Consider the following 12,220-nt stretch of genomic DNA (forward strand, 5'->3'; position numbering starts at 1 on the left):
TACAAACCCGATTCCAAAAACGTTGGGACACTGTACAAATTGTGAGTAAAAAAGGAATGGAATAATTTACAAATCTCAAACTTATATTTAATTCACAATAGAATATAGATAACATATTGAATGTTGAAAGTGAGACATTTTGTAATGTCATGCCAAATATTGGCTCATTTTGGATTTCATGAGAGCTACACATTCCAAAGAAGTTGGGACAGGTAGCAATAAGAGGCCGGAAAAGTTAAATGTACATATAAGGAACAGCTGCAACTAATTATGTCAAATGGCAGCATGACTGGGTATAAAAAGAGCCTCTCAGAGTGGCAGTGTCTCTCAGAAGTCAAGATGGGCAGAGGATTACCAATTCCCCCAATGCTGCTGCGAAAAATAGCGGAGCAATATCAGAAAGGAAGTTATCATCTACAGTGCATAATATCATCCAAAGATTCAAAGAATCTGGAACAATCGCTGTGCGTAAGGGTCAAGGTCGGAAAACCATACTGGATGCCTGTGATCTTCGGGCCCTCAGACAGCACACTGTAAGAAAAAAAAAAGTTAAAAAACGGTCAATGACTGGCAGTTACGACTGCCAAACATTGACCGTAAAATTAAAGTAAAATACCCTAATTCAAACAATGTGTAAAAACATAAAATTTACAGAAAAAATAATTAAAATGTTTACAGAAAAATCCCGTTATTTTACAGATTTTTCCCAAATAATTATGATCAAATCACCTTCAATAAAGGGACAATCCTAATAATTCTACAGAAAAATACCATTATTTTACAGATTTTTGCTAAATTATTACGATCAGACACCAAAATATGATCTTTGAAATTACTGTGAAATATCCTCAACTGAAAACATACTCAAACAATACAAAATATATACATCATTTTCACTGTTTCAATTAAAATGTCGTAGGAAATTAACTACAAATAAAGTAAACACCACTATTGATTCTAAAATCATTTTATTAAATGTATTCAGATGTACATTTACAATATCAACCAATTATTCACAAACAGTTCTTTAGAGCCCCCCAAGAGGAACTGAAAAACTAAAAATGGTACTTCTCCATGTGTGTAACATGTGTGTCTGTAAGCATTTCTATCAAAATGAGGTCAAGATTTCCCCTTTGAAATGGATGGAGGAAGCAACAAATTGTGCTTTTGAGCTGAGGGCGTTGTGGTCTTCTTCTTCATTCTCCTAACCCTTGGAGGCTCTGTATAAGGTAGTTCTGATAACATTTAAGAATCCTAACTATACAGTGTATTTAATTAAAACATACCACAAAAGGTCAATTAATCTGTAACAGAGGTGCAACACAGCAGAAAGATCAGACTTCCTCCAAATGGCCAGTAATCATCTGGATCTGCTCCTGGAGGGGACACACACAGAGAGAAAATATTACTGAAAGGTCTTTACTGTAAAAAGTAGAATTTTATTTATAGTTCATTTTAACTGAACACTGCTGGACTTTCAGTATTGTAGCATTTTCCCAAACAGCTGCAGAAATTGGTGACTAAGTTTTAAATGGAAAAAGCAACACAAGAATCCTCAGGTTCTCAGCTCTTCACTGTAGTCAAGCAAACCCACACCCACAGATCAAGCAGCGTGTACGTTAACACAGCTCCCAGCTAAGAAGCTACAGTGAAGATTTCTGCTAAACACATGGTGCAAATGACAACTTTTCAGGTCAATGTGGCTTGTCTGGACTTTTGAAAATTTGGATTACGATAGACCTTGAAAGCCTTTTTATGTTTTTGTAAAGTTGTTTTTTAACGTTTGAAACAAAGCCGCTGTTGACTACAGTTGTTTGGGAGGATGCAGAAAGCTGTTTTCATGTGAAACTCCAGGAGTGTTTTGTGAATTGAAAAAAATAACCTGACCTTCTTTTAGAATGATGGTTAGGTAATGACTGATTTTTAATTTAAAGTGAGCTACCTTTGTAAACAAACGACATTTACATTTTCTATTAAAGTTAAAGGTTTTTACCCAGAAAGGATGTTAAAGTCGGTTAGGGTTAGAGTTAGTTAAAGTGGCCATTGGACTGCAGAGCTATTTCCTGGATAACTTTGGGGAATGACCAGCCAACTTAAATTACTGCGCACTCCCATTGTGTTACAAATATTACTGGCCAGCATGATGGAAAAGTCATAGAAAAGGGATTCATGTTTATGTGTGGAATGGAATTCATGTTTGTGCCACTATGTACATTTTCATATTTGAAAGAAGTTGTTTAAAGGTCCCCTGACGTGAAATTTTCATTTTGTGAGGTTTTTTAACATTAATATGAGTTCACCTAGCCTATATATGGTCCCAAATTTTCTAAAAATTCCATTCGGTGTAAATTGAGCATTTTCTATCTTTCTCTGACTTGGAGAAAACGGAGAATCAAACAGGCTGATCTGGACCCGTCTCTTTGTGACGTCGCAAGGAGAAATTGTTAACTCCCATGGTAACTCCCCTTTTTCTGCTTTGCCCGCCCAGAGAAAGAATTTAAATAGAGCCAGGTGTGAGGCACACATGTGTGTGAGCGCGACTTCAATTTGTCTACGCGACGAGGAGGGGCATCATGGCTTTTGAGCGAAGGAAACACAATAATTGCTCAGTAATAGGATGTAGAGATGAGCAACGAAGCCTTTTTTTACTTCCTTCGTACATGCCACAGAAGAACCAGTGGAATTATTTCATTTTCTCCGGAAAAGCGCCAACACAGCTTCCCAAAGTTTTGCATGTCTGTGGCAAACATTTCACCGACGACTATGTACATAATGTTACACAACAAAATTATTTACTCCTGCGCGCACATAAATATATAGGCTTTATATATCTTGTGTAACGTGACTTCATGATATGAAGGGAGAATTTTTACATTTAAAAAAACCCTCTTCTCTAAACTAGAATATTTACTGATATAGATGCTAACACAGCTTTAAAATCATCACAAATCAGAGAAACATGAAAAGGCAAAAGCAGATTAGCTTTAGCTTTAACTTACATGAAAATCAGACATCCTAACAAAGTATCATATAGACATAATATTTTTAACTAACCATTCGGAAATATCCTTCTGGAGGCGCTGAGTTGCAACTTCTTCATCCGTTGCTTCTCCATCTGGATCGGATTCTGGGTCAAACTGAAATGCTTCAATGTGTCTTTGTGCCATTGCAATATGATCCAGACATACCCGTAAACATGCACGTTACCTTTGCCGCAAGATAGTAAAGGCCACGCCCACCCACCACCTTGCCCCACCTTTTTCATCCTCATTAAAATTTAAAGTCACAGACACCAATACGGGCCGTTTGAAGGAAGCTCATTCTGTGACTGTATTGTAGTGGCTATAATTCTGCAGCAAGGCTGAATTTTTGAAAAAAGATTTCAGATACAGTACTAGGGACCACTATGGCCTATATTAAAGCCTACAAAAAGTAGCATGTCATGGGACCTTTAACCATTGTTAACCATTTGGCACCACTGGATTCATACACAGCATATAGATGAGTACAATATTATTTGTCTTTGTGCTGACAAACTGGCAGTACTATGGCCACTAGTATGCACCTTATACATTCAGAGTCTTTATGTCAGGATAACATGAATACTCACTGGCTCCTAAGATCTTGTGGCAGGAGACTTTTCATTTCCAAAATGTCTGGTTCATGAGGGGAAAACACACTGACAACAAATAATATTAGCCAGTTTACTGTTGGAGACATAGACATGCAACAATATTAATCAACAGCCTCACACATACATTCATTCTTACATAATATTCTTATTATGACTGATGTGAACTTGGTTTCATTCTCTCTACGTTTTGCCTCTGCTTGCTTACCTGTCCCTGGGTTTAATGCTGCACCCCAGCAGCTTGTGATATTTTGTCACTCCTGGATCTTCAGCCTTCTCATGATCACACAGGTGATGCACAACTACAGGTTTTTTGCTGTGTGAAGTACAGATGGACACAGTGAAGTGTCAGTAATGTCAGTACCATAACGTTAATGGTATTATAAATATTTGCTGCCTGTAAACAGAACAAGCAAACCATCTCGACTAAAACCACACTCAATATTAACCTTGTGTTTTGCTAACATGAATCATGCCGAGCTTAACAAGCTAGCTAATGTTAGATAACGTTACCACATTAAGTTACCTGTAACATCAGTTAACGTTAATTACTCAGCATTTAGCTAACCTAACAGTCTGACAACGTTAGTCTAAATTATGGATATGAACACAAACATTACGTTAGGTTATTAACTTAGAAAAACAACAGGGAAATGTTTTCTTACCTGATATGGCCACGATAACGTTATAACGTGAAGTTCATGCTAGGAGAGCAAACAGATTCTGACTCTTCCACTGTGTCCATATTCCCATTTTTGTTCTCCGTTGAAATCCCACAACTCATATCCACTAAAATAATAATTTGGCATGCAGATGTAAAATAATCCAGGTAATGATCAATGTAATTCATTAGGAGTGGAGCGACAGAGTAGCACTGAAGTCCTGCAGTATTCAAACTGACGTAGTTTGTGTCAATTAAAATTGTCATTAAAACAGTAGTAAAGTAACAGGCTAAAGTTAAAACAAGTAGTCTGTTGTCAATATAACAGTAATAACAAAGAAGAAGAAGTTAGAAAATTAAAATAATATATAAAAAATTAAAATAAATACATAAAATAGTAAGTGTACTGTATGTGTTAGAAAATGAAAATAATACATTAAAATAAAATAAATAAATAAAATAGTAAGTGTGTGTAAAAAAACACAAAGAAAATTATTTTATATATGTATTCGAGTTTCCTCTGGTTGTCCTCAGTTCGTGGCACGATGAGACATGAGACAATTGTCAGTACGGAGATAAACCTTTATATAACGAGCAAAACATTTAATAACGGGCAAATATCATAATTATTACAGTCATTTTCTGTAAATAAAAAAGGGAAATAACTATAGTTTGTCATTATTGGCAAAACACGTAAAATAACAGGCGGGTTGTTAATTTACAGATAATATCTGTAATTTTACTGTTTTTTATTCTTTAAAAAAAACTACTGTACAAATTTAGAGTAATTTACTGTAAAATTATGATTTGTTTTTAGAGTGCACTGCCTCATATACAGGAATGATACTGTAATGGAAATCACAACATGGGCTCAGGCATGGGCGAAAATTTCATCTAACTGTTGGGGGGGACAATAAACTTAAAGATTTTCAAGAGCAAGTTTTGAAGGGGACACCAATAATACAGGCACAATTAGGATAGCCTATGTGTACAGAGAGGAAAGCCTTACTTCTATTATTAGTGTAGCATGGAGACGGTTCCATTATCCTTCTTCTCAAAGTTTCTTTCTGGTTCAATGAAAAAGCTGGCTAAATTGACCAAAACATTCTTCAAAACCAATTTTGTTTTTGAAGTAATTTGTAGTTGTTTACACAATCAAACTTAACTTCAACTTTAATTTATTTATATAGCACATTTAAAAGCAACGTTGTTGCTTCACATTTATAATTAAAACACATATATAAACTCTTTTAGCATGCCTATGGCAAAATTAAGGCATGACTACACTCTAGACCCTCACACAACTGTAAAGTGAGATCAGTATACAGTAGACATGAAAGACACAATAAAAATAAATTACTATGTCAATGAACAAATAGCCTACTCTTGAACAAAGGAATGAACAAAAAGCTAAGTTAAAAAGATAAGTAATGAAAAACAAAGTAATGAAAATGTTAATACGTAAATATTGTGAAAATATAAAAGAAGTGTCCCCATATAAAAGAAACAAAATGATTTTGTAACAAATAAAACTATTAGGTTATAGTCACTCACTGCTATAAAAATATAAAAATAGCTGTAATTTAAATCAAACTTGCATGACAGGATAGGTACTAAACAAAAGTACCAAATGTATTTTTCCTGGTATCACTGGGCCCCACAAACTCTTGGCATATCTTATTTATGTTAAGACTGTCCAGCCTGTCTTTGTGCACATTGCAGACTAATAGGCTATGCTACGTTATTAAACAACCTAAACTACTATAAAACAAGAGAGTAACGTTATAATTGCTAACAAAGCAGAATACATTGGTGACAATATTACATTGGTAGGTAACTGTTAGTTAAGTTACACAAGTTAATTTACACAATAATATTTTTTTGAGATGATTTATCAATGACTCAGCATCATCTATATTAGAGAGAAAATATCCGATGAACTTCATCACTTCATCCGATGTATAATTGTGAATAAAATAGCCTGAACTTACTGAGGTTTCACAACTACTGAAAACTTTGTTTTCTCCCGCCACCGTCTGTGTGTGTGTCGGTGGTGACTTAGGTAAAGGGAGCAGCCAGTGGACCAAAACACTTTGAGGCAAAGCAGGGGGGACTCAAAATGTTTAAAACTTTTTTTGTTGTTGCCCCGTTTGCATTTGTATTGTTTTACTACTTACACAATTATTTTAAGTATATACCATTATATTATTTACAATACACCTATTTTAATTATATTTTAGGGGGGGGACAACCCTCAGAAAGGGGGGGTCCCGACCCCCCCGCGATTTCCGCCCTTGGGCTCAGGAATACTTCCAGAAAACATTGTCGGTGAACACAATCCACCGTGCCATTCGCCGTTGCCGGCTAAAACTCCATAGGTCAAAAAATAAGCCGTATCTAAACAGGATCCAGAAGCGCAGGAGTTTTCTCTGGGCCAAGGATAATTTAAAATGGACTGTGGAAAAGTGTTCTGTGGTCAGACAAATCAAAATGTTAATTTTGGAAAACTGGGACGCCATGTCATCTGGAGTAAAGAGGACAAGGACAACCCAAGTTGTTATCAGCGCTCAGTTCAGAAGCCTGCATTTCTGATGGTATGGGGTTGCATGAGTGCGTGTGGGTAGGGGCAGCCTACACATCTGGAAAGGCACCAACAATGCTGACAGTTATATCCAAGTTCTAGAACAACATATGCTCCCATCCAGACGTCGTCTCGTTCAGGGAAGACCTTGTATTTTCCAACATGACAATGCCAGATCACATACTGCATCAATTACAATGTCATGGCTGTATAGAAGAAGGATCCGGGTACTGAAATGGCCAGCCTGCAGTCCAGATCTTTCACCCATAGAAAACATTTGGCGCATCATAAAGAGGAAGGTGCGACAAAGAAGACCTAAGACAGTTGAGCAACTAGAAGCCTGTATTAGACAAGAATGGGACAACATTCCTATTCATGAACTTGAGCAACTTGTCTCCTCAGTCCCCAGTCATTTGCAGTCTGTAATAAAAAGAAGAGGGGATGCCACACAGTGGTAAACATGGCCTTGTCCCAACTTTTTTGAGATGTGTTGATGCCATGAAATTTAAAATCAACTTATTTTTCCCTTAAAGTGATACATTTTCTCAGTTTAAACATTTGATATGTCATCTATGTTGTATTCTGAATAAAATATTGACATTTGAAACTTCCACATCATTGCATTCTGTTTTTATTCACAATTGTACAGTGTCCCAACTTTTTTGGAATCGGGTTTGTAGTTATTGATTCATTAGTACCTTTTTATTACGTATTTTTTCAATTCCTCTCACTACTGTGCAATGGATATTCAGTATTATTATTGTATTACATTATTTTGATGGCAACGTGTAATTTATAAGCCAGATAATGTGGTTGTACAGTGGGGAGAACAAGTATTTGATACACTGCCGATTTTGCAGGTTTTCCCACTTACAAAGCATGTAGAAGATCTGTAATTTTTATCATAGGTACTATTCAGCTGTGAGTGACGGAATCTAAAACAGAAATCCAGAATATTACATTGTATGATTTTTAAGTAATTAATTTGCATTTTATTGCATGACATAAGTATTTGATACATCAGAAAAGCAGAACTTAATATTTGGTACAGAAACCTTTGTTTGCAATTACAGAGATCATAGGTTTCCTGTAGTTCTTGACCAGGTTTGCACACACTGCAGCAGGGATTTTGGCCCACTCCTCCATACAGACCTTCTCCAGATCCTTCAGGTTTCGAGGCTGTTGCTGGGCAATAAAGACTTTCAGCTCCCTCCAAAGATTTTCTATTGGGTTCAGGTCTGGAGACTGGCTAGGCCACTCCAGGACCTTAAGATGCTTCTTATGGAGCCACTCCTTAGTTGCCCTGGCTGTGTGTTTCGGGTCGTTGTCATGCTGGAAGCCCCAGCTGCGACCCATCTTCAATTTCCCTACTGAGGGAAGGAGGTTGTTGGCCAAGATCGCGCGATACATGGCCCCATCCATCCTCCCCTCAATAGGGTGCAGTCGTCCTGTCCCCTTTACAGAAAAGCATCCCCAAAGAATGATGTTTCCACCTCCATGCTTCATGGTTGGGATGGTGTTCTTGGGGTTGTACTCATCCTTCTTCTTCCTCCAAACACGGCGAGTGGAGTTTAGACCAAAAAGCTCTCTTTTTGTTTCATCAGACCACATGACCTTCTCCCATTCCTCCTCTGGATCATCCAGATGGTCATTGGCAAACTTCTGACGGGCCTGGACATTCGCTGGCTTGAGCAGGGGGACCTTGCCTGCACTGCAAGATTTTAATCCATGATGGTGTAGTGTGTTACTAATAGTTTTCTTTGAGACTGTGGTCCCAGCTCTCTTCAGGTCATTGACCAGGTCCTGCCGTGTAGCTCTGGGCTGATCCCTCACCTTCCTCATGATCATTGATGCCCCACGAGCTGAGATCTTGTATGGAGCCCCAGACCGAGGGAGATTAACCATCATCTTGAACTTCTTCCATTTTCTAATAATTGCGCCAACAGTTCTTGCCTTCTCACCAAGCTGCTTGCCTATTGTCCTGTAGCCCATCCCAGCCTTGTGCAGGTCTACAGTTTTATACCTGATGTCTTTACACAGCTCTCTGGTCTTGGCCATTGTGGAGAGGTTGGAGTCTGTTTGATTGAGTGTGTGGACAGGTGTCTTTTATACAGGTAACAAGTTCAAACAGGTGCAGTTAATACAGGTAATGAGTGGAGAACAGGAGGGCTTCTTAAAGAAAAACTAACAGGTCTGTGAGAGCCGGAATTCTTACTGTTTGGTAGGTGATCAAATACTTATGTCATGCAATAAAATGCAAATTAATTATTTAAAAATCAAATACTTGTTCTCCCCACCTATAAGTATATTGTTTGGTTTTGTGTGAGCAATCTATGCTGTGAGTTTTGAGAAGTGTGTTTATAGTTTTTAGAAAATGCACATTCAGTAAATGTTTTAGCAGTTAATAAAAACTAGAATGCCAGTAGATGTTTGTGCTGAATTCTCAATGTTGGACCGTGCTTGACAAAGTGGTTGCTCTGAAATCACTGACCCTATGCATATTGGATGGAACTACTACAGGCAGTAGCAGTAGTTTAAACCACCATGGGAAAGATGTCATAACATCAGGAGGGAAATTAGAAACCAGCCTGCTAACACTTGACCTGAACCTTTCACCCTGAGGCCTACATCACACTGTGGTGTCATAATACTACTGCAATGTGGTATAGGCTCTTAACAGTCACAACAGATTATGACAGAGAGCTACCTCACACAACATATGAACATGCACAACATGCGGTATATATTACTGGAGGACAACACATGCGCTCATAGTATGCTTTTGTCCGATTCAGAACAATGGCTAGCTGTTCTGTTGACTAGTTACCTTACCTGATATATTTGACAGGGGCAATGATCTTATATCAGCACTGTTGTACATGTATCTGAATTACCTGATTAGCCAAAAGACTAATTGATGTGGTCATCAGGTTTTAGCCATTGTATGCTGGCCATTGCCCGCAACCACATATCAGATACATCCACTGTGACCTCTGACGCTGAACGACAGTCGATCAAGTTCTAACTGGGAATGGGGTCAAAGGTGACAGGGGCTTTTGTGAGACCCAACCTCCTCCTGAGCTTGTTACTAACTGAGTCATCAGGAAATTTGCTAGCCTGCTTCTGTCACAGTTGGTTAGAGGTTAGCTAGGATTACAGCTGCAGAGGGAGGGAGACGGAGAGAGAGATGAACACTGAGAAAGAAGTAGAGTCAATGAGAGCCAATGGACAGATAGAGTGACCGAAGGGATAAATAGAGTAGAGGCAGAGAGAGCCCATGGATAGTAAGAGAGTTTAAAGGGAGAGAGTGAGAGCCAAGGGATGGAAAGAGAGAGTGAAAGGAGTGAGGGGGGAGAGCCAACGAAGAGAGTGTGAAAGAACAAGAGAGTATGATTCTTTCTGAGTAAGTCTAAATGAAGGGTTGGCAAAATATGTCCTGTTCATTACTAAGAGGTTTTTAATAAAACTCCCCACAGATCAAATTATTGGTCTAAACTGCAACTTTATTTTCACCAAGACATTAGGACACCAGGTGGGTGTAATTAACGATGAGGTACAACAGAAACCAGCAGGCTCCGGCCCTCGTTGGGTAAGAGTGGAATACCACTGAACCACATTTTTTTGGGGCCCCCTGGAGGACTGACTCAGACATTAACTGGGAGGATTGTTTTACCCCCCTCTCCTCCACAGTACTGCTTCAACTGTCATGTTTGAGAACTTTCTTGCACGCATGGCCCTCTCCAAGTCTCCTCACAGCATTTTGATTGAGAACGGGTATTTGATTAAGCCATTCCATAGCCCTCTCTTACATCATTTATAGGCATTCTGTTTGTAGATTTTGTAATGCATGGAGACTCGGGGGGAGTGGACAAAGTGCTGGTGGCTGGCAGCTGGGCTGCATTCAAGGGCCCTATTTTGCAGCCCCGGGCCAGCTGGTTTTCCCTGTGCGTTGTCCCGATGTGACACATAAATTGATGATATATCCATGTCTGAATCTGTACAAAAAAGACAACTTTCCAGGGAGTGTACTTGTTCTCATTTTCACAGGTCTGCATGATCTCACAACTTTTACACAAATATACTGACACTGAACATGCTTTGTGGTAAAGAATATGAGTGTTATAATTCCACGTTGAAAGGTCCATGATGCAAAGGATTCGTTAAGACCAGTTCTACTTTTTGGTCATTTGTATGCTAAAAAAATACATCTAAATAATGGTTGTGTCTTTGGCGTAGAAGCAACTCAGTGATACCAAATTTCGTCATCAGGGTCACAGACTTTATCAATGGATTACAAATCAAGGCCCAGTGTAAACCAGCCTGGGCGTCATTCGGCTATGTGCGCTGCAGACCAGCGATCACCTTAACATGTGACTGTGTTTGAACTCTACAAGGCATGACGGTGTATGGTCAGATGCCCAGATATATAACCAGTACACAAAGTTACAGGGTTGTTTCTACTGCGCAACCAAATGCATGATCTCATACTGAATCAAAATGTTTTGCATGCTTTTCAATGCAGAGTATTATTTCTGGATGCTGCAATTTACATTGGTTTCTAATACAACCTAAAAACACAATTAGTGTAGCAGTCTTTAACGTCCGTGTTGGTTCATAATAACACTGAAAACATCTACAGCGGTTTAAAGGTGTGTTATGTTTTAGTGGCATTCCGGGCAGCAAATTGGCCTTTCAAGAAAAACGGCTTGTGTTACTTCATTGAGCTGTAATTGTTTTAACGAGCCAAGGCAAAAAAAAATGTCAGTTCAACCTCGCAGGGAGTACCTCTGAATTTTTTTTGAATCATTTAACAGTACAATCTAATTATAACTACAACAGCATCCTCCCCCAAATCTCTCGTTCCTATCCCCACCTCAATCTTTGTGGGATTTTAGGTAACTTATTCCATGTACCTACAATTCAGCTTACGCCCCTCTGAAAAAAGATGACCATTTAGCGATACAAGAGGGTCCTTAATCTACCACAACAACAAAGGCTTGGGATGAACATCCATATGTATTTTGTAACTGCCATGGCACCGTCTCAACCTAGCTGTAGTTTTAACACTCAGCTGATTCCTCACTTTCTTGATTTTCTCCCCTTCCTCTCTGTGTCGCTTGTGACGCACGTTCGGGTTGGACTGCTCTAATTCCTTAATGAGATTGCAGATTCCCCGGATATCCAATTGGATCCTGATTAACTGGGCTCAACTCATTAGCTCGGACAAACTAATTCAACCCCTCACAACCTCAACCCCTGCCAATCTCTAAGAATCCCGTACAAATTTCAGCCACCCCACCAACACACTCAGAAATACCTGGTAGTAATAAGTCTGGCAGACTAACTG

This window comes from Esox lucius, chromosome 10 (assembly GCF_011004845.1).
Source record: "Esox lucius isolate fEsoLuc1 chromosome 10, fEsoLuc1.pri, whole genome shotgun sequence".
Lineage (NCBI taxonomy): Eukaryota > Metazoa > Chordata > Actinopteri > Esociformes > Esocidae > Esox > Esox lucius.